The sequence below is a fragment of the Giraffa tippelskirchi genome, chromosome 6, assembly GCF_054371585.1.
Source record: "Giraffa tippelskirchi isolate mGirTip1 chromosome 6, T2T-mGirTip1v1.2.pri, whole genome shotgun sequence".
Classification (NCBI taxonomy): domain Eukaryota; kingdom Metazoa; phylum Chordata; class Mammalia; order Artiodactyla; family Giraffidae; genus Giraffa; species Giraffa tippelskirchi.
In genome coordinates this window covers 5939093-5964124 of record NC_137280.1, presented here as the reverse complement: position 1 = coordinate 5964124, position 25032 = coordinate 5939093, and the positions used below count along the sequence as shown (strand labels likewise).

Below are 25032 nucleotides of genomic sequence, written 5' to 3'. Positions count from 1 at the left end.
CTCCTCCTGCCCTCAACCTTTCCCAGCATCAGGGGCTCTTCAATGGGTCAGCTCTTCGCATCATGTGGCCAAAGTATTGGAGCTTCAGCTTCGGCATCAGTCCTTCCAATGAATATTCATTCATGGTAGGAATAAGTCTGTTACTTGTTATTTCAGTATATTTTAATAGTGGTGACTTGTTCCCTTAAATGCTGAGTGATTTTGTTCTTTAATGAAAGTCAAATTTTTTAATTTCATCCATGAGATAGATTGCTCTGGGCATAAATTGAGGACACTTTCTTTTAAAGCTGCATTTTCTTTTCCTGAGTTCCAAGGAATACCAGCAACCTAGGAACACTTTGATCTTTTCAAGTGTCCTAAGCTTGGTGGAGAAAACTCAGTTCAATTTCCCCACATTTCTGAAGTCTTTTGGACTTTCTTTCCATCACACCATTGAATAGGCACTTTCTCTTCTCGTTTCTCACAACTTTATTACTAGCCTAATATTTAGATCTCTCTCTTCAGATATTGCCTCATTTTACTTTTTTATGATTTTATTTTATGAGACTTAACTTTTGTTAACAATTCTTAAAATGCATTAGCATTTATATTTGATGTAGTTTACCCATGACATATTTTACTCTTATTAGAAGAGCCCTAAAGCAGTTATTTTACTGGGAGGATCTGTTCTGTGGCCCTGCAATGTTGCCTTAAAATAGTATTTTAAACCACAAATAACAGTAAATTATTTTGATTTCTCTGACAAAAATAGAAATATGTGCATGTTTAATAATAAGCAGTAGAACATATCTATGAATTTAATTTTGAGAGTCTTTGATTAAGTTAAATGGGTTGATATGGGTGCCATTAATAGATGTCCTGTTGGCTTAATACTATGCTGGGTTAATTAGCACAAACCTAGAACCAATACTTGGAATAGTTGAGATACCAACATCACCAGGCATATGATGGACAAAATAGTATGAAGACAAAGTTAGGAATTAATAGTTGGCTATATCATGGTTTCAAAATCAGGTGGAAATGTTGTGACTGAAATGGATTGCATATTTCCAATGGGTGAAAGGGAAAGTGACTCAGCTGTGTCCGACTCTTTGCAACCCCAGGGACTGTCCGTGGAATTCTCTAGGCCAGAATACTGGAGTGGGTAGGCCCAGTAACAGTTACTCCTCAAAACAACAATACCACTCATTTCATGTACAGTGTGAGGAATGTAGTCAATAACTATATAGTATTTTTAATAAGTGACAGCCAGTAACTAGACTTCTGGTGATTATCTTGAAATATATAGAAATCTCAAATCACTATGTTGTGTAACAGGAACTAACATAGCTTTGTAGGTCAATTATATTTCAGAAGCAAATAAACAAACTCAGAAAAAAATACCACTCATTTCCAAAGGTGATACAATGGCCTTACTTTACTGATTCGTAACCCCGTTTCTTCTTTTTGCTCTCTCTTGCCAAATAGTTGGATTTCAATAAATGCTGACAAATATATTAAAAAATAGGCACATTGAAGGGAAAATAAAGATAACTGATGCAATGGCAAAATGCAGATGTTCTAGTTTTCTTTATGTACTTAGATCTGTTTCGTGGTTACAGGACTTTTTTGTTTAAATCTTTGCCACCAGATAAATCTACCCAACTTCAAAGAAATAATTACGTTATAAATGCAATTTATGAACATGATCAGTATTAAAACCATATGAAATATTTAGTGTGAGCTGCCCTGAGTACTGTAAATTTAAAAAGAAGTTGTTTCTTTTTTTTTTAGACTATAAAATGTAATTAGACTTAAGGTCAAATCAAAACTTTCATGAGTGTTCCTATAGGACTTATACTAAATGATCTTGCCCCTCCTTTTTACATTAGCCTAATAGTTCAACTGCTGCTCTTCATTTATCTAATACTATTATGTATATTTTCACATTTTAGAACCATCATTATTTGAAAATATTATACATGAAGACCAATACAAGATCAGTTACTGAAATAAGCTGTACTTATGAGGACTTAGACAATGTTTAAACCTGAAGAATACTAAAAATGGGTGGAAAATCCTCTGTCCTAAATGAAATATACATTAGCTTGACTATAAGTAGGAGAATTGGTGATGTACTCCGATTTTCTGAAAATTTAGAACACAGGTACAGAAAGTTACTGAACCAATTTTTATAGTATGATTAGTAGAAAGAAGAGTATAGGAACATACATATTTATGCAGTTCCTTCTTTTTCATGAAACAAAGAAATCAACACAAAATACAGCGCATACTTTCCATTATGTTAGTGAATACAATATAGAAATCTTTCTATCACTGGACATATAGTTTGATGCTGAAATAAGTCTCATTAAGATCTGTAAGTAGAAAATCAACTTTTATTTGGTAGTCATATTGTTAAATGAAACTTAGGCAGCTTGTTTAAAAACTAAAGCCATTTCCAGTACATTGATTTTGAAAAGACCAAGAATGAACACTATTATGAACTGTACAACCTGTAGATGTTTAAAGGTAATTAACAATGTTAACAGAATACATATTTTTGTAATGTTTAAAGAGTGAACACTTTAGGAGATATGCTCCTTCTATAGTTTTCTTCAATAACTTAATATATCCTAAAAATGGCTAAAGGTTTAGCAGACCTAAACAGTAACCTTATATTATTTATGATAGGAAGACAAGGTCTAGAAATTATTTACATCTTACAGATGAAATGTGATAATAGCCACCATGCATATTGACACAAGTTACACCTACTCTGGGGCTTCTTTTCATTTTATCTCATGGTAATTTTTTTCTTATTAAAGTTTCTGATTCTGCATAATGTGGTATCTTGACAAGTAAAATGCTGAATCTTTGAATTTTTAATACATCTAGCATGAATTTTGATATATTGCTACAATTAAAAAAATTGAATATAAAAAATTTACAAGGAAATGCTTTATTCTTCTAGACAAAAATTCTCTCATAATTTGTCATTCCATACTGTGACTTCAATAAATATCAATATTTTAGTAAATCATTATGTTTAATATTAATGGATTGTCTAAACCATCAAGACTTTTTTACATTTAATATTTTATAAGATAGTCTTCTTCAAGGTCAAAGTTTTATAATTATTTGCCATCAGTTAAGTGAGGAAAAATCAGTGTCAGAAGTATATCAGTATCAGTATAAGTATGAGGAAGTATCAGTATTTTCAGGCCACAAGAATAAATGGGAAAAACAAATTCCTTTGAAGGGAGAGAGACATTAATTTACAATTTGCATCTTATTTCTACCATTTATAATGTGCTTTTGATCAATTCACATAACATTTTCAGTTTTTATTTTTTTTTTTGTTTTTTTGTTTGTTTGTTTGTTTGTTTGTTTGTTTTTACATTTTCAGTTTTTAAATCATTGTTTCTTAAATAGAAATGTAAAGGATGTGTGTTGATGTTTGAGAAAGAGAAAGAGGGAGAGAAATTTAAAACAAAGTGTGTGAAGTGTTGACATAAGGAGTAGTTACCATGTATTCCCATCTCTTGAAGAATTTTCCATAGTTTATTGTGATCCACACAGTCAAAGGCTTTGACATAGTCAATAAAGCAGAAACAGATGTTTTTCTGGAACTCTCTTGCTTTTTCGGTGATCCAGTGGATACTGGCAATTTGATCTCTGGTTCCTCTGCCTTTTCTAAAACTATCTTGAATATTTGGAAGTTCATGGTTCACATATTGCTGAAGCCTGGCTTGGAGAATTTTGAGCATTACTTTACTAGCATGTGAGATGAGTGCAATTGTGTGGTAGTTTGAGCATTCTTTGGCATTGCCTTTCTTTGGGATTGGAATGAAAACTGACCTTTTCCAGTCCTGTGGCCACTGCTGAGTTTTCCAAATTTGCTGGCATATCGAGTGCAGCACTTTCACAGCATCATCTTTGAGGATTTGAAATAGCTCAACTGGAATTCCATCACCTCCACTAGCTTTGTTCATAGTGATGTTTTCTAAGGCCCACTTGACTTCCCATTCCAGGATGTCTGGCTCTAGGTGAGTGATCACATCATCGTGATTATCTGAGTCATGAAGATCTTTTTTGTACAGTTCTTCTGTGTATTCTTGCCACCTCTTCTTAATATCTTCTGCTTTTGTTAGGTCCATACCATTTCTGTCCTTTATCGAGCCCATCTTTGCATGAAATGTTCCCTGGTATCTCTAATTTTCTTGAAGAGATCTCTAGTCTTTCCCAATCTGTTGTTTTCCTCTATTTCTTTGCATTGATTGCTGAGGAAGGCTTTCTTATCTCTCCTTGCTATTCTTTGGAACTCTGCATTCAGATGGGAATATCTTTCCTTTTCTCCTTTGCTTTTGGCTTCTCTTCTTTTCCCAGCTATTTGTAAGGCCTCCTCAGACAGCCATTTTGCTTTTTTGCATTTCTTTTCCATGGGGATGGTCTTGATCACTGTCTCCTGTACAATGTCATGAACCTCTGTCCATAGTTCATCAGGCACTCTGTCTATCAGATCTAGTCCCTTAAATCTATTTGTCACTTCCACTGTATACTCATAAGGGATTTGATCTAGATCATACCTGAATGGTCTAGTGGTTTCCCCTACTTTCTTCAATTTAAGTCTGAATTTGACAATAAGCATTTCATGATCTGAGCCACTGTCTGCTCCCGGTCTTGTTTTTGCTGACTGTATAGAGCTTCTCCATCTTTGGCTGCAAAGAATATAATCAATCTGATTTCGGTGTTGACCATCTGGTGATGTCCATGTGTAGAGTCTTCTCTCGTGTTGTTGGAAGAGGGTGTTTGCTGTGACCAGTGCGTTCTCTTGGCAAAACTCTATTAGCCTTTGCCCTGCTTCATTCTGTACTTTCATTCTTGAAAGTGCAAGAGGAGAGTGAAAAAACTGGCTTAAGACTCAATATTTAAAAAACAAAGATCATGGCATCCAGTCCTATCACTTCATGGCAAACAGATGGGGAAACAATGGAAACAGTGACAGACTTTATTTTCTTTGGCTCCAAAATCACTGCAGTTGGTCACTGTAACCATGAAATTAAAAGGTGCTTTCTCCTTGGAGAAAAGCTATGACAAACCTAAACAGCATATTAAAAAGCAGAAGCATTACTTTGCCAACAAAGGTCCGTCTAGTCAAAGCTATGGTTTTTCTAATAGTCATGTATGGATGTGAGAGTTGGACCATAAAGAAGGCTGAGCATCGAAGAACAGATGCTTTTGAACTGTGCTGTTGAAGAAGACTCTTGAGAGTCCCTTGGACTGCAAGGAGATCAAACTAATCAATCCTAAAGGAAATCAGTCCTGATTATTCATTGGAAGGATGGATGCTGAAGCTACAGCTCCAGTACATTTTGGCCACCTGATATGAAGAACTGACTCGTTTGAAAAGACAGTGATGCTGGGAAAGATTGAAGGCAGGAAGAGAAGGGAATGACAAAGGATGAAATGGTTGCATGGCATCACCAACTCAATGGACATGAGTCTGAGCAAGCTCTGGGAGATGGTAAAGGGCAGGGAAGTCTGGTGTGCTACAGCCCATGGGGTCACAGAGTCAGACACGACTGAGCGACTGAACAATGACAACGACTCGAGAGGGAAGACTGATAATTTTTATATTAATACAACATCAAAAGGTGGAACTGATCATGAACTTCTAGTCTTTGTTGGCATCAGCCATCTCTGGGTCCTCAGTTGTCTCTTTAGTTCATCTCTTGGCCCTCAGGCTTGGTTGTGCTGAAATCTGTGACTGCTTCTTCCATCCTCATCATGAGTGATCTCGAAGCTTGTTAACTGATCCAACTTTGTCTCAGATCATTGGAAACTACAGCTACCCTCCCACACCAATCTTGGCTGCAGGAATCTCAGCATTGTTCTTTTTCTCCCGATGCCATCATATGCAAAATCATCAGTATGCTCACCTGCTACCAAATATTGTTCACATGGTATAGGGAAACTAGAAAGTCAAGGGATGTGCTGGCTTCCTGAGAACCTGAGTTACAGTCAAAATAATTCACATTTATATTTTAATTAAATTAAACATACAGATAACACAGACTTACACTATTAGTAGCTCTTTTTCAATGTACTTTATGAACAAATTTAAAAGCATATACACTTTTCCAATAATACAAATACATTTAAAATAAAGGAATCATCAGTACTTTTAATGTCTGGCAAATACTCTAATACTTGATAACTTCTAGTCTATTTTTAACATCAAATAATGGAGGTATAAAGCAAAACGTGAAGTGCTTTATTAAGTAACAATTTTCAGATAGGAGCTAAACAAATGCTTCTGAATGCTCTATCATTACAATAGTTTGGGTAAATCTGCGTCAAGAATAAATCACACATGACAAATGGCTTCCCCCTTCTCTTCCCACTCTTAGTATCAGATTTAGAGTTCAGTAGCTTCAAATTACTGTCTGATTCATTCTTCATATAAACCTGACTCCCTGTCTAGCTAAACTCTAAACTACCCAGGCTAAAGGCACACACACACAGCCCATATAAGGCTAAAAATATAAACAGAGCTCTCAGCTTCTGCTCACTGCAGAAAAAGCTGAATTTGGAGTTTTGAGCCAGCTTGCTAGAGCAAAAAATCAACAGTTTTGAGAGGAACACAACTTAACTCAGAGTCTTCACAATGTTGAAGGTAAAAGTCAAAATTATTAGACATATGAAAACAGAAAAAGATGACTAGTACACAGATTAAAAACAATATAGTTTGACACTTAAAATATCACAGAAGTTGAAATTAACAGAGAAGTGTTTTAAATTTGCAAGTATAATCATTTTCAAAAAGTATGTGAAAGCATGATTGTAGTGAATAAATAAAAAAGAAATTTCAGTGGAGAAATATAAAATATAAAAATAAGTTAAATTAAAATTATGAAAATAAAAAACACATCTAAATTTTTAAAAATATATCCTCATTAAGGACTGGTCAGTTGGGAAATTTGAAAAAAAATAGAATCATCAAACTTGAAGATAAATTAATGAAAGTTTTTCAGTTTGAAGAAAACAGAGAAAATAGATTGAGAACCATTAAACAGAACTTCTGTGATTTGCAGAATATCAAGTCATAACATTCATGCATTGGAGTCCTTTAGAGAAGAGATAAAATAAGCAGAAAAAATACTTGAAGAAATAGTGAAGATATAAAAGTTATAGTTTCAGCAATCTCAAGAAGGCCGAAAATGTATATACAAAAAAAAAAAAAATTATAATGCATACTGAAGTCAAACAGTTGCAATTCCAAAGTGCCAAGAAAATCTTAAAAGCAATTCTCCCCCAAAGACACTATTTACAGATAAAAACAATACAAACATCTATTTCTCATTATAAAAAATCAAAATAAGAAACTTGAACAAATATTTAAGGTGCTAAAAGCAAAACTGAGAACCTAGATTTATAAATCCAGTGAAAATATCCTAATCAAATACAGAAAAACAAAATGAATAAGTAAAAATTGAGCATTCATCCTTAGCAGAAAAACACTATAAGAAATAATAAAGGAAGTTCTAGAAAAAGGAAGATGATATCAAATTAAAACTCAAATCCTAAAGAAGAAATCAAGAATATCAGAAATGGAGTTTAAGTCATTAAGCAAAAATGTTTTCTCTGTACTAATAATACAACTTATGAGTAGCTAAAGCAAAACATAGCATTGAACTATGGGGTTTAAACACACACACACGTGTGTGTGTGCATGTTCTAATATTTAACATAACAACAAAAATAATTCATCTATGGATTAAAGAAAAGCTCAAGAGACATTCTAAGATATTTTAAATTGAATTACAAAAAATAAATTATGAGAAGTCGCTAAAGCAGCACTTACAGGTAACAGTTTTAAATGTTTAATAAGGAAAGTTAAGAGTGTGAGTGCAACATATATAGATATATCACTTATGGATACAGTACATATGACAACAATAGCCAAAAGAAAGTCTAATATTGATTGCAAAGTTTTTACATTTTTGGCGTGGTATCATATAATACTTAACTCTAAACAGACTGTGAAAAGAGAAAGGCATAACTGTAGAGAACCGAGCTGTGGACACGTGGCCAGGGAAGGCGAGGGAGACAAACTGAGACAGCAGCATCGACTCTAAGAGACACCACCATGTGCCAAATAGACAGCCAGTGGGAAGTGCTGTACAGCAAAACAACCTACTGCATAGCTGCGTGCTCTGTGGAGACCTAGAAGGGCGGAATGGAGGATGGGAGGGCAACTCAAGAGGGAGAGGATATGTGTACACACACAGCTGATCCATGATGGTGCACAGCAGAAACTAACACAATACTGCAAAGCTATTGTAGTCCAATAAAAAAAGACAAAAACATATATTGCATCCCTTGGAGAAACCATTAAAGATTTGCAAAGAAATAGAATTGTAAAACTATTATATAAGTTAAATTTATTTTCAAAAATGAGTTAACTTTAAAAAACATCAGGAAATAAAGATGATAAGAGAAATGAAAATGGGGAAAACGGAAAAGAAGTAGTGAGATGGTAGCAAAAATCTACAGGATGAATAAGTACATTAAATGCAAGAAACTGAGGATTCAAAATTTAAAATGTAGACATTTTCGGAAGGTATACAGAAACAAGACATAGCATCCTTTCTACAAGAGGCATACTTTAAATATAAAAAAATAAAGATAGGCTGAAAGTAAAAGAATGGATAGGTAGACCATGTGTATCATGTAAGAAAGCTAGAATTGCATATTAATATTAGTATTACTTATTAAGTTATACTTTGAGGCAACAAGAAAATGAAATATTTTAAAATGAGAAAATAGTAAATTCTAAAAAGGAATAAAAATCATAAATATTCATGCATTTAACAGAGCCTCAAAATACCTGAGAAAAATTTGACAAAGTTAAAATAAAAAACAAATTCACAATTATAGTTGCATAGTTTAACACTCCTCTCTCAAGATTATAAAAAAGGAGAAAAACTGAGAAAAGACATGGAAGATCTGAACAGCACTATCATCTTCTTTGACCTAGTTGACAATTATAATACAGATGCCCAAAGGCTGCAGAATATATTCTTTTTAAGAATACATGGAAAATTCACCAAGATAGACCATATACTGAGCCATACAACAACTGTTAATAAATTTCAAAATACTGAAATCCTGCAAAACCGTTCTTTAATGATATGAAATAATTTAGAAATCAATAAAAACAATGTATCTAGAATAAAGATCAATTATGTATCAGTGAAAAAAATCACACTTCTAAAAAAATCCACAAGTCAAAGGAAAACTCAAGAAAGAAACTTTAAAATATTTTAAATTGAATGATAAAAAAAAATAATAAATTATGGAACTTTGTTAAAGCAGTATAGGAAAATCACTCTGCCTAAATACAGTTACAGTCATCTTTAGTGTAAAAAATTAAATCTATATTTTTATGTTAAATGTCAGTGTTCTCTTTTCTGTCCTTTGCCTGTTTTTAATTTTCATTGTTATGAAGATACAAGTCATATGTGCTCAACATAGTAATACCAGCTCAATATTAGTACTATTGATCTGAATAATAGTTTAAACCCCCAACATAATCCATACTAACATTAGAGACCACTACACAGCTGTCAAAAGTCACTGGAGTTTCTCCATTATTATGTCTGTGTGATGTGAGAAATATTTTGACAGCACTAGAGAAATCTCATAAGTTGTGAACAGCAGAACAAATCAGAGCCACGTGTGGATTAAATAGACTTCCAAAGCAAAGAGAGTTTTGTTTTCGCTAAGACATTCTGAAAGATTGCTATGTGTCTATATAGATTCTTTATATAAACAGATTTTTGTATATGTATGTATGCACACATATATATAGATATACACTGATTACAAATATATGTCTTTTTTAAAAAGCTTTACAACTATTTTTCACTCTTTAAAATAGCTTCTGACTCTCCATTAACTTAAATTGTTATGACAGAAATTAAATAAATTCTATTAAGTCCTTTTTTTCTATTAAAACCACAATTCCTGGATCTCTATTTTAATATTTCTCCTGTTATGTAAAGCATTGCTAGCCTTTGGACTTACGCAAACAAGAACGATTTATGCTTTGAAGGTGTTCTATATCCTTACGTAGACATGTAACAATACTGGGTACACAGGAGTTGCTGACTACGTCTATTGAATGAAAAGTGCATAAGCAATAGAGCTATGAACAACTGTATAAGCGTAAATGATAAAAATGAAACTGGCAGAATGTATATCAGGCTTTACTTATTTCTATGAGTAAGGTTTCAAAAACATTTCTGTGAAAAAGGCAAGTATAAAGAAAAATTCAGGGTCTTTGCTAAACTGAAGTTGTAATCAGGAAAAGTAGTTAGGCATGCAGCTATGCTCTTGTCCAGGTGTGCTTAAAAAAAAAAAATTAAGTGAAGGAGAAAGTGACACTGGCTATTGCTAAAGTTAAGAAGCCGATACTGGGCAGAGGCATGGAACTGAGAACATACAACGGATGGTCACTAAATATAAAATCAGGAATGCCTCCCATCGCATGAACGCAAAAAGTCATTAAACCTTTAATATCGCACTCCATTCCAGCAACAACTGGCCTCCTAGTTCCTACTAGAAATGCTAAGCCCTCTCCTGCTTTAGGACTTCTGTGTCTTCTGTACCCAGGCGGTGCCCGCTGTCTGGAGGACTAACCACTTAGATACACTGGCAGAGCTCCCTCCTCCACCTCCTTCAAAGCTATTCTCAAATATTTACTCAGTGAAGCACACCCTGATTATCCTGTAAAATATATATTACATCTCCTCAAAGTAATTCTCAAAATTCTCCAAGCCAGGCTTCAACAGTACATGAACTGTGAAATTCCAGATGTTCAAGCTGGATTTAGAAAAGGCAGAGGAAGAGATCAAATTGCCAACATCCATTGGATCATTGAAAAAGCAAGAGAGTTCCAGAAAAAAATCTATTTCTGCTTTATCAACTATGCCAAAGGCTTTGACTGTATAAATCACACACACACACAAAAAAAAACTGTGGAAAATTCTTAAAGAGATGGGAATACCAGACCACCTGATCTGCCTCCTGAGAAATGTGTATACAGGTCAGGAAGAAACAGTTAGAACTGGACATGGAACAACAGACTGGTTCCAAATTGGGAAAGGAGTAAGTCAAGGCTGTATATTGTCACCCTGCTTATTTAACTTATATGCAAAGTACATCATGAGAAACGCTGGGCTGGAAGAAGCACAAGCTGGAATGAAGACTGCAGGGAGAAATATCAATAACCTCAGATATGCAGATGACACCATCTTATGGTAGAAAGTGAAGAAGAGCTAAAGAGCCTCTTGATGAAAGTGAAAGAGGAGAGAGAAAAAGTTGGCTTAAAGCTCAACATTCAGAAAACTAAGATCATGGTATCTTGTCTCATCATTTCATGGCAAATAGATGGGGAAACAATGGAAACAGTGACAGACTTTATCTTTTGGGCTCCAAAATCACTGCAGATGGTGACCACAGCCATGAAATTAAAAGACGCTTGCTCCTTGGAAGAAAAGCTATGACCAACCTAGATAACATATTAAAAAGCAGAGACATTACTTTGCCATCAAAGATTTGTCTAGTCAAAGCTATGGCTTTTCCAGTAGTCATGTATGGATGTGAGAGTTGGACTATAAAGAAAGCTGAGTGCCGAAGAATTGATGCTCTTGAACTGTGGTGTTGGAGAAGACTCTTGAGAGTCTCTTGGACTGCAAGGTGATCCAACCAGTCCATCCTAAAGGTGATCAACCTTGAATATTAATTGGAAGGACTGATGCTCAAGCTGAAGCTCCAATACTTTGGCCACCTGATGTGAAGAGCTGACTCACTTGAAAAGACCCTGATGCTGGGAAAGATTGAAGGTGAGAGGAAAAGGGACGACAGAGGGTGAGATGGTTGGATGGCATCATCAACTCAATGGACATGAGTTTGAACGAGCTCTGGGAGTTGGTGATGGGCAGGGAAGTCTGGCGTGATGCAGTCCGTGAGATTGCAAAGAGTTGGACACAACTGAGCGACTGAACTGAACTGAACTGAACACCTCCTCAAAACCAATGACATTGTAAAATTCCCTTGCATTACTCCAAGTTTTCATTTTCTATGGCACTTAATACACTCTAACATATTTTATGTGTACATTACATCGATTGTTTGCTTTTACCCTCAGAATATAAATACTAGGGCAAGAAGACTTGCTTTGTTCATTGATGTATACGAAGTTCTTACTGTGTGGCAAATGTTCCCTAAATATATTTAAATAAGTAAAATATACTTAAAATTGAATTATGTATTTGAGCTGGATGAAGCACAAGCTGGAATCAAGATTGTCGGGAGAAATATCAATAACCTCAGACATGCAGATGACACTACCCTTATGGCAGAAAGCGAAGAAGAACTAAAGAGCCTCTTGATGAAAGTGAAAGAGGAGAGTGAAAAAGTTGGCTTAAAACTCAACATTCAGAAAACTAAGATCATGGCATCTGGTCCCATCACTTCATGGCAAATAGATGGGGAAACAGTGAGAGACTTTATTTTGGGGGCTCCAAAATCACTGCAGATGGTGACTGCAGCCATGAAATTAAAAGATGCTTGCTCCTTGGAAGAAAAGCTATGACAAACCTGGACAGTGTATTAAAAAGCAGACACATCACTTTGCCAATAAATGTCTGCATAGTCAAAGCTACGATTTTTCCAGTAGTCATGTATGGATATGAGAGTTGGACCATAAAGAAGACTGAGTGCCAAAGGATTTATGCTTTTGAACTGTGACGTTGGAGAAGACTCTTGAGAGTCCCTTGGACTGCAAAGAGATCCAACCAGTCCATCCTAAAGGTCCTGAATATTCATTGGAAGGACTTGATGCTGAAGCTGAAACTCCAATACTTTGGCCACCCGAAAAAAGAGCTGACTCTTTGGAAAAGACCCTGATGCTGAGAAAGATTGAGGGCAGGAGGAGAAGGGGGAGACAGAGGATGAGATGGCTGAATGGCATCATTGGCTCAATGGACATAAGTTTGAGCAAACTCATGGAGATAGTGAAGGACAGGAAGCCTGGTGTTCTGTGGTCCATGGAGTTACAAAGAGTAGGACATGACTGAGCTACTGAAAAACAATAAATATGAATTATGGACACTTGAAAAGAAGCAGTCTCCATCAGACTCAACAATGTCTTTGGCCTCTGAGAGAGATGAGAAAAGATAATAATTAGCAAGTAAGACAACTCTGATCATTTTAAGTTTATTTGCCCTCAAGTTTTGGGTACCTATGTATAAGCCATCTAGTGGGAGCTCCTGTCTTAAGAACTATTTCACATGTCCAATACCATGTATTTGTGCCTTTCCACTTAATGTCACTCTATAAACAGGTGCAGCTACTTTCCACAGCTATAGTGTGGGAAAATTCACATTCTTTTTGAAAGAAAGCCTCAGGAACTAGGAACAATTTAAACTATTCCCACTTCCTTCCATATTTTCATGTTCATTCGTTACCATCAAACAGATTGCAAGTAATTTCAAAGTGGTTGATATTAACATTAAATGCAGTGGGTATCCTAATGTATACAGTTAACAGAGACAAGGTTGGACACATACAACATATATATAATATATACACATATACATATAATATAGTTCTATATACATAACACATTACAGTTTTAAATATTCTAGACACTGATATAAACAATGGCAAATGCTGTATAGTGTGTATATTTCATAATTTTTATTGTTGAGAATTTTGTCTAGAGAATATTGTATAAAGAGAAAGAGATAATATTGTCTCATCTAATGAGAATATTGTCTAAAGCATTTTTAAGTGAAAAAAAAGTTGTATGCCTAAGAGGGATGTATTTTTAAAAAGCTAGTGTCTATATATATATCTAGTTCCTCACCACACTTGCAGATGGAGTCAATAGATTAGTCATTATACGTCACCTCTGGTAGGTTATACAGATTAAATGATAACTAAGGATCAATCCTTTTTAAAAAGGCTTCCCTGGTGACTCAGACGGTAAAGCGTCTGTCTGCAAGGCAGGAGACCTGGGTTCAATCCCTGGGTTGGGAAGATCCCTTGGAGAAGGAAATTGCAACCCACTCCAGTACTCTTGCCTGGAAAATCCCACGGACGCAGGAGCCTGGTAGGCTACAGTCCATGGGGTCGCAAATAGTCGAACACAACTGAACGATTTCACTTTCGCTTTTTCCTTTTAAAAACAATTGCACGTTGCACCTTATCTTTATGACTGCTCTGTTGAATCATATTATTCTACAACTTATATTAAAGGTTGGTTGCATATTTATTTCATATTCATTTTATATATGATTTTGGTTGCATATTTATTTTAGATATGAAAGAAATATGCTTACCTAGAGGACAGCCTCCTGAAGTGAAGTGGTTAATAATAAGCATTATACTCACAATGAATGTGAACATGTTTGCTGTTGTGTTGGAAGAGCACAAGTGTCAGTTACAAAGGATATCCAAAAGCTCTTGGGTAAATTGTTTCATTCACAATATGCAAACACTTTTATAATCAGATGAAGAAATTCAAGTACAGAAGGTACTTGCAAAGGTCCTGCTACCAAAGGGAACTAGAAAATGCAAATTTGCAGGTAAAAGTCAAAGATGAAATTGAACTAAGGAAAAGAGGTGAGAGGAAAAGAACCAGGACATAGTCCTTGTATGTGTCAATTGTCTTGCAAGTTAATGAATCACTTGTGTACAGCGAATGCTAGGGCTAACAGCGGTAGTTGATAATGCTTGGGTGTTCCATGAAAAAAGATCACATCACTTGGCTGAAAACCTGATCCTAAACTAAGGCACTCAGACTAAGACGTCCAAAGAACAACTACTGAAACAAAATGACACCCTGAACTTTGAAGAGAAATTTATATGCACATGAGGAATTTTACATCATGCACACCTTTTCACCAATAACCTTTTCAAAAATTGTACTGAGTAGTATGCTGAAAAGATATGCTAATAGTAGCTCACTTTCTTTGAACATTAATCACATCGCTTAATTCATATGTAAGATCTGCTTCTGTACCTTGGCTAAATAATACACTTTTCTTTTATTCTTACCAGTGATGTCAATGTTTCATTTTTCTGATTTATTCATTTATTTTGCACTGATCTAAGAAGTACAGTACCACATTTTCTTTTCGAGGTAATTAAGAGTTATAGATTAGCTTTCTATGTTAAATAGAATTCAATAAACATACGTATTTTTTCTTGTAAAATAGACAAGTTTTACTTGCTTAGTCAACATAACACAAATTTACCACCTACTGGCTCTTTACAAATTCATCTTCACTTAATCCTTTCAAATTTAAGATGAGTTACTATCTTATTTTACAGTAGAGGAAACAAAATCTGAAAGGTTAATTTTCTTGCCCAAATGAATGCAGATCTATAAAACTTCAAAGGTCAACCTATTAACATTACATTGCCTCTCAAATATTGTATCATGAGTGTTACAGATGCTATGGATGTTCCCACTGGATTCCTCTTATCTGGCTCCTGCACCCATCCCTAATTACTGCCAATGGCTGACACTGGAATTCTTCTCAGAAGAACTGTTCTTGACAGGCATGAGTCAGCTTGCCCGAAGAGGTCCTGGTGGTCCTGCATCTACCCTCTGCCTGGGGTAACCCTCAGCTAATTCCCATCCCCTTTGCTCCTGGAGAGAGCAATCTCATTAGTACAAATTATGCTTCCGGAGAGTTAGTTGCTCAATCATATCTGACTCTTTGCAACCCCATGGACTGTAGCCCACCAGGCTCCTCTGTCCATGGAATCCTCCAGGCACGAATACTGAAGTGGACAGCCATTCCCTTCTCCAGGGGATCTTCATGACCCAGGGATTGAATCTGGGTCTCCCGCCCTGCAGGTGGATTCTTTACCATCTGAGTCGCCTGCGCTTCAGAATCTCCTGTGAAATTGGATTGTGCTGCATTTGAAGCCATATTGTTACCTAGCCTCTTCCTCTATCCTGGCTTCCTCCCCTTCATTTGCTTACAGGCTTTTCCTGAGAACCTTGCCTCACATAGGAACCCCTGTTTGCAGTTTCACCGGTAGGCAACCTAACCTGAGACAGTTGGTGGCAGAAGTGTCTCTAGAGTAGACTCTGAAGGCAGGATTTTAAAATTGACTTTCTTATCAGCCAGTCCCAGTGAGGACCCCATCCCTGGTCACTGGTGGCGTATGCAGTGTGATAAAGCAGGACAACTGCTGAGAATTACACTGTGGTGTTCTAGGACAGGACTAGCTGCAGATGTACTACCTTCTCTAGTGTCTTTGGCATTTGATAGATACAGGGAAACAGTAACTCTAAAATTAGTGTACAGTTGAGTGGGTATGGCTGAGAGCTACTAATTTATTAGGGAGAAATGACAGGCTCCAATCAGTCAATCAACAGTTTAAAGCAAAGTCTGGGAGTCAGAGTGCCCCCTTGGCAGGGTTTAAAGAGACTCTCATCTAGTGTGGTTTGAGGCCTCATTAATTACATGAATTAATTGCAAAAGTAACAGAACATCAGAGAAAGCTGAATTTTCACCTAGGCAATGCTCACATGCCAAAGTTAGGACTCACTAGGAAAAAACTGGCACCTTAATATTTGAGATATGGATATCCATACAGTTGCAACGAAGAAGCATGCGACTTTAGGCTACCCTGAGCTTTATGAGATAGCATACCCCTAGCTCCATGTGACAGAATTACGAGCACCTCCTGTGCCTCCGAACTGTGAGAAGGCCTCAGAGCAGCTGCCTCACAGGACAGTACTTGCCATCTTCAGCGTTGCACCTCTTCTTCTGTCTGCCAGGCCAGCGGTGGGGGTCAAACCTCCTGAGGGTCAAATAGACTGACCATCGATAAACTGCTGAGCCCACTAAGGGAGACAGTGATTTTCTGATAAAGGATTATAGGATGTAACTAGTTCTCCAGGAGCTTGGCCTAGAAATATATCCTGGAGTGCTGAATAGAATGTTACACTGGTTAGAAGAAATTCTGTCAGAAATAGGTCATTCTCCCGTGAATCTGAATTTAATTGCCTGACATGGCCCTTAGAGGCACTTTAATAACTAGAAGTTCCACTCTAAGATCAGAGACGGCGATGGCCTATATTAAATACAGAAATGATTTCAGAATTGCGGAACAAAGAATGAAAGTCTCAGAAAAGTGGGGGTGCAAGAGTGGATTCATTATGTAAGAATGAAAGACCCCATATCTGACACTGTTCTCAGGAGCATCCAAAAGACATTCTGTTTATCAAGACAGCAAGGGATGCCTTCATAACCACTGGAGGCACCAGTGCTTTGGGGAATTCTGTATTGTAGAGATAAAGTTGCAGAACTGGTCTCCCTGCTATTAATGGAGACAATAATTTTCAAGAATATCAGAGAGCATATGACATCCCTTAACTGTCAGAGACAATGTGAGAGCAACTACCGTTACAGACAATCTGATCTTAATGAGAACCAGGGCTGGACCTGACTCACAGACCTATGGAGATGGATCAAAGTGAAAGTGTTAGTCACTCAGTCGTGTCTGACTCTCTGTGACCCCATGGACTGTAGCCTCCCAGGCTCCTCTGTCCATGGGATTTCTCAGGCAAGAATACAGGGGTGGGTTGCCATTTCCTTCTCCAGGGGATCTTCCCTACCCAGGGATTGAACTTGGGTCTCCTGCATTGTAGACAGATTCTTTGCTGTCTGAGCCACCATGGAGATGACTCATACAGCATGATCCTAGAGGAAGGATGGATGAGCAGTCACCAAGAGTATTGCTTAATATATAATCAACAGAGATCAAGAACGAATCAACAGAAGGTTGATCAGCTTACCCGATAGAAAAGCAGTCCACTGTCCAGTTCTCAAATCTGAACTAGTTCTCAGACCACAATGGCACTGACTGAAAGGGAGGCCAGATGTCTTTGAAGAATGGGACCAAAGAGGTCCCATAACCAAGGAAATATACCTTGGATTAAGGAGAATGCTTATATTTTTCAAGGGCAGGTGGATGTAGGATTTGAGCTGAGAGTGATATTATAGGTTCAGAAAATAAATGGAGTCCTAACCAAGGTTTATCTCACAGTTTTTTACTGTGTCCTTGGGTCCACTTAGTGGTCATTTCTCAAACCCTGAATGTGTTTTTGAAATGAACACACTTAGCAGCTCTCAGAACTTTCACACTGACTCCTTGCCTAGTGGTATAAGGATTATTGTTTTAGGAAAAGACAAGTGGAAGCTCCTGAAACAGACCAAGTCAGTAAATATAAAAGAAATACATAGTAAATCCTGAAATCAGTTAAAGAGTTTAATGTTACCCTCTGAGATGAAGGGGTAGTGGTTCTCATCATATCTCATTTCATCAGTCTGTCTCAAACAGATATAAAAATAAAAAGTTGAAGAGATAGATAATGCTGAATAAAAATAGATGGCTAAAAACTCAGCTTCACAGCAGCCTTAAAGCAGCTGACATAGTAGATGTGATAGCTTCACTAGAATGCATTCACATTGCCCTGCTATGAGATGTGGAGCTATTCATCCAGCAAGTGCATCCTTTTCCATATCCATTAGGAAGAGAAGAAAATGTTACTTTCACACGTGATATATAACATATACATTCTATGGCTGCTGTATGCAAGGGCTAATTTAACTTTCTGTCACAAAATAGTGCAAAAGGACATGAATTATCCGGATGCTACACGGACCATCAGATTGGCCCATCATATCAATGGCATCATGTGAATCATACTTGACGAGCAAGAAGAGGCATGCACTCTGGATGCCTGATCAGATAAATTCTCCAGAAGCCAGGAGATAGCTGCTAAATCAGTAAAGATTTCAGGAGTTTCCTGGTCTGGGGCATGCTGAGATAACTCTTCTAAGAAAACAGGAGCCCCCAGTGTGAGCTCTCCTGGAGGTTGCCATTTTGGTGCCAAGATCTGGCCCCACCCTCTAGCCTGCAGGCTCTAGTACTATGACGCCTCAAGACAAACAACCAAGAGGATGGGAATACAGACCCACCCATCAACAGACAAGCAGCCTAAAAGTCATCCTGAGCACATGGTTGCCTCTAGACATGCCTGTTGACATGACCTTGCTCACGAGAGGGACAAGATCCTGCTCCATGCACCAATGAGCAGGGACCAGTCCCTCCCGTCAGTAAGACTGCCTAACCCAAGATCTCCGGGAGCAAGGGCCAGACACCAGAAAAAGGGCCAGACACCAGAAAAACGGGCCAGACACCAGAAGCAAGAAGAACTTTAACCCTGCAGAACAGAGGCTACAAACACAGAAAGTCAGACCAAACAAAATAGCAGAGAAATATGTTCTATCTGAAGAGACTAGATAAAATCTTATATTAGAAAAACAGCTAGATGAAGAGAGATAGAGCCCAAGGAAATATTGAGGAGCAATAATCAAAAAATCCCCTAATGTGGGAAAGGAACCACTCATTCGAGTCCAGGAAGCGCAGAGTCCAATATAGAATAAATATAAAGAGGAACATGTGAAGACATTGTAAAAAACACAAACACATGGAAGCTAAATTTGTTACTAAACAACCAATGAATCACTGTAGAAATGAAAGAGAAAATAAAAAATACAAAAATGAATATAAGATGATCCAAAACCTATGATACACAGCAAAAACATTTCTAAGTAGGAAGCAATCTAGAAGAAATGGACATATTCTTAGAAAGACTGACTCTACCAAGACTGAACAAGAAAGAAATAGAAAATATTAACAGACGAATCACAAGTACTGAAATTGAAACTGATTTAAAACCTTTCAACAAACAAAAGTCCAGAACCAGAGGGCTCCACAGACAAATTTTATCAAACATTTAGAGAAGAGTTAACACTGATTTTTCTGAAACTCTTCCAAAAAATTGCAAAGGAAGCAACACTCCCAAGGTCATTCTATGAAGCCATCATCACTCTGGTACCAAAGCAGACAAAGATACCACACAAAAAAAGAAAACTACAGACCAATATCACTAATGGACATAGACACAAAAATACTCAATAGTATACTAGCAACCTGAATATAATACATTAAAAGGGCCTTATACAATGATCAAGTGGGATTTGCTTCAGGGCTGCAAGAATTTTTCAGTATCCACAAATCAATCAGTGTGATATACCATATCAACAAATTGAATAATAAAAATCATATCATTATCTCAATATGTGAAGAAAAAGCTTTTGAGAAAAAATCAACCTTCACTTCTGATAGAAACTCTCTGGAAAGTGGGCATAGAGCGAATCGGTACATGTTGTGCTTAGTTGCTCAGTCATGTCCAGCTCTGTGACTCCATGGACTGTAGCCTGCCCGGCTCCTCTGTCCATGGGGATTCTCCAGGTAAGAATACTGGAGTGGGTTGCCATGCCCTCCTCCATGGGAGGAGGAAGGGGAATCTTGGGAAAGGGAATCTTCCCAACCGAGAGATAAAACCCAGGTCTCCCACATGGCAGGTGAATTCTTTACCTTCTAAGCCACCAGTGAATTCATCCTAATAAAGTCCATATATGACAAACCCACTGCAAAGATCATTGTAAATAGTGAAAAACTGAGAGCATTCCCTCTAAGATTACGAATAAGAGAAGCATGCCCACTCTCACCACTTTTATTCAGCATAGTTTTAGATGTGCCAGCTACAGCAATCAGAGAATAAATAGAAATAAAAGGAATCCAAATTGGGAAAGAAGAAGTAAACTGTCACTATCTGCAGATGACATGATAATATACATAAAATACCCTAAAGATACTACCAGAAAACTGCTAGAGCTCATCAATCAATTTGGTAGAGTTGCAGAATACAAATTAATGCACAGAAATCTTTTGCTTTCTGTACACTAACAATATCAAAAAGAGAAATCCAAGAAACAATCTCATTTATCATCACATCAAAAGAATTAAATGCATAAGAATAAACTTACCTAAGAAGACAAAATGACTATACTCTGAAAACTGTAAGATGCTGATGAAAGGAATCAAATGACACAAACAGATGGAAAGATACAGTGTGTTCTTGGACTGGAAGAATCGATATGGTAAAAATAAATATACTACCCAAGGCAATTTACACATTCAATGCAATCCCTATTAAATTACCAGTGGCATTTTTACAGAACTAGAACAAAACTTTTCAATGTGTATGGAGACACAAAAGACCCCAAATAGTCAAAGAAATCCTGAGAAAGAAAAATGGAAATGGAGAACCATGCACCTTGTCTTCAGACTGTACTACAAAGCTATGGTCATCAAAACAGTATGATACACTGGCACAAAAATAGAAATATTGATCAGTGAAACAGGGTAGAAAGCCCAGAAATAAACCCACACACTTATGTTCAATTTTTATATGACAAAGGATGCAAGGATATACAATGGAGGAAAGATAGTCTCTTTAATAAGTGTGGTTGGGAAAATTGGACAGCTTAATATAAAAGAATAAAATTAGAACATTTTCTAACACCAAACATAAAAAATCAATTCAAAATAGATTAAAGACCAAAATGTAAGACTGGGTACTGTAAAACTTCCAAAGGAAAATATAGACACAACACTGTATATAAATCAAAGCGAGATCTAGAATAATGAAAACAAAAATAAAATAAACAAATGGGACCTAATTAATCCTAAAACTTTTCACAGCAAAGGAAACAATAAGAAAAATGGAAAGACAATCTATAGAATGAGAAAAATATTTTCAAATGAGGCAACCAACAAGGGTTTAATCTCCAAAATCCATAAACAATCTATAAACAATTTATGCAGCTCAATATTAAAAAAAAGCAAACAACATAATCCAAAAATAGGCAGAAAATCTAAATAGACTTTTCTCCAAAGAAGACATACAGATGGCCAAAAAGTACATAAAAAGATGCTCAACATTGCAAATAATTAGAGAACTGCAAATCAAAACTACAGTGAGGTATCACCTCACATTGGTCAGAATGACCATCATTAAAAAATCTACACACAATAAATGCTAGAGAAGGTGTGGAGAAAACTGAACCCTCCTACACTGTTGGTGAGAATGTAAATTGGTGCAGCCACTATGGAGAACAGTATAGAAATTCCTTGGGCTTCCCAGGTGGTCTTAGTGGTAAAGAACCTGCCTGCTAATGCAGAAGATGTAAGAGATGCAGGTTTGCACCCTGGGTCAGGAAAATCCCCTGGAGCAGGGCATGGCAACCCATTCCAGTATTCTGGAACCTGGCAGACTACAGTCCGGAGGGTTACAAAGAGTCAGACACAGAGACTTAGCACACATGCATGCACATAAAAGTTCCTTTAAAAAATAAAAATGGAACTGCCACATGATCCATCAGTCCCTCTCCTAGGCATATATACAGAGAAAATAGTAATTGGAAAAGTTACATGCTCCCCAATGTTCATTTCAGTACTATTTACAATACGCATGACATGGAAACAACCTATATGCCCATCAACAGAGGAATGGATAAGGAAAATGTGATATATATATACAAAGGAAAATTATTCAGTCATAAATAAAGAATGAAATAATGCCATTTGCAGCAACAAGGATGGACCTAGATATTACCATTTTCATTGAAGTAAGTCAGACAGAGAAATACAAATGTTACATGATATCACTTACATGTGCAATCTAAAAAATGAGACAAACAAATGAAAAAATGAAACAAATGAAAATCCCCTGGTGGTCCAGTAGTTACAACTCCCTGCTTTCACTGCCAGGGCCCAGGTTCAATCTCTGGTCGAGGAACTAAGATTCTGCAAACCACATGACAGGGTCAAAAATAAATGAATAAATAAGGGAAACAATTTTAAAATAATTTTAAATGATACAAATTATCTTATTTAAAAAACAAAAACAGGTCACAGACTTCAAACCAAACTATGGTACCAAAGGCGAAAGTTGGAGGGGGGAGGATGAAAGGGTAAATTAGACGTTTGGGATTAACATATATATACTACTACATGTCAAATAGATGATCAGTAAGGACCCACTGTATAGCACAAGGAATTCTACTCAATATTCTGCAATAACCTATATAGGAAAAGAATCTGAAAAAGAATGGATGTATGTATATGTATAACTTGGAGAAGGAAACAGCAACCCACTCCAGTATTCTTGCCTGGAGAATCCCATGGACAAAGGAGCCTGGTGGGCTACAGTCCATGGGGTCACAAAGAGTCAGACACGACTGAGTGCCTAACACACATATGTATAACTGAATCACTTTGCAGCATACGTGAAACTAACACACATTTTAAATCAACTATATTCCTGCATAAAATAAAAATTAAATTATAAAAATGATAGGTAGAGAGAAGAATGTCAGAGAGCATGAAAGGGTAGTATTTCAACCAATAAACAATATTTGTATTCTTCTAGAAAAAAAATCCATGTAGAATCTCTGGTTAGCACAGCAGGACTCAAAGGGCAATACCTAACATTGTAAAGCAAGTGTGTGCCTGCCACAGAGAACTAGGCACCTTTTCGGAGCACTGGTTACTCTACCGTAGCCCCACGCAGGGGTGGCCCTAAAGACGGCGGTGTGGAGAAATTCTCCCAAAGGGCAGAGCTTCAAACAGCATCAGGTCATCCACTCTTTGTGTGAAGAGAAAAGTAGATAAAAATGTAAACAGATTCATGAGCAGTGACAAATGATTTAGCTGTTTGGTCAAGAGGCTGGAAGAAGCAAAACTGGAATATCATGGATAAGGAGGTCTGGGGAAGAGGCATATTATAAACAATCTCCAGGACAGCTTTTGTTCTTTTCTATTAATGTTTGTCTTCAAGCCCATCTAGCTCAGGCTTCTGTACAGAATAAACACTGATGTATTTTCTACCCAGTTCAGGTACACTAACATAGCTTTATATTATAATAAGATTTATGTGAGGTGAATTATGCAGATATTTTATTATGTAGATATTAATGAATTATAGTACTCGTTTCTTAACCACAGTGTGCCAGCTATACTTCACACACCAATGTTACCTCTCAAACCCTGTGCATAAATATCCTGAAGTTAAAGATCAGCCAAAGTGATTCTCTGTAACTGTGCGCCTATTTAAACTGTTCTTTATGGTCTCTTAAAAGTAATCCTAGGGGTTGGAAGTATCACTCACTACTGCTCAATATACTTAGGATCTTATCTCAGCTTTTGTTTATTTTCCCCTCAACAGAATACAATATCAAATACCATCTTCATAAATTCCAGATTTTGCACCAATTAAGTCTAGTTTAGATTATATACTTAGATAAGCTGAATACCTGAACTCTTTCAGTCAGTTAAAAACAATAATATGTAAGTGGAATTAAGTGGAGGATAAAGTAAAGCAACATTTTGCCAGCTGTATAGAAAACTTGTATCAAATGCTTTTTTTTGGTTATGGATAAAGACATACATTTGTCCCTGTAGAAACCATAAAAGTTTGGCTATCATGTAGACCAAGAGATCAAAGGCAATGAAATACAAGAAAAGTAGTTATTTCACTGAAACCAAAGTAAGTTATAAAACATCCTTACACAAACGAAGAAAGTCACTATTATCATAAATACAGTAATAGATTACAGGTAAACAAAAGGCAACTAGTCCCATATATATGAAAGGTGGCTAAAAGCAATGCCCCAACAAGATAAATTCTTGAGATATAATCATTCATCAAATACTAATTGTATATTCACCAGTCCAATCTAAAGGAGATCAGTCCTGAATACTCATTGGAAGGACTGATGCTGAAACTGAAACTCCAATACTTTGGCCACCTGATGTAACTCATTGGAAAAGACCCTGATGCTGGGAAGGATTGAAGGTGGGAGGAGAAGGGGACGACAGAGGATGAGATGGTTGGATGGCATCACCGACTCAATGGACATGAGTTTGAGTAAACTCCGGGAGTTGGTGATGGACAGGGAGGCCTGGTGTGCTGCAGTCCATGGGGTCGCAAAGAGTTGGACACGACTGAGCGACTGAACTGAACTGATTCACCAGATACTA

At 36.7% G+C, this 25032-nt stretch overlaps 1 protein-coding gene and 1 long non-coding RNA gene across 12 annotated transcripts in view; both read right to left on the bottom strand.

The window, feature by feature from the left end:
• The window catches only part of CNBD1 (cyclic nucleotide binding domain containing 1), a 441461-nt gene that overhangs the window by 270655 nt on the left and 145774 nt on the right, over nucleotides 1-25032 (bottom strand). The gene's annotated exons all lie outside the window — the stretch shown is intronic.
• LOC145508986 (uncharacterized) lies at nucleotides 15148-19282 on the bottom strand. Its single transcript, XR_014055767.1, has 2 exons — nucleotides 17751-19282; nucleotides 15148-16771 (listed from the first exon to the last, which is right to left on the bottom strand). It is a non-coding gene; the product is annotated as an uncharacterized LOC145508986 (long non-coding RNA).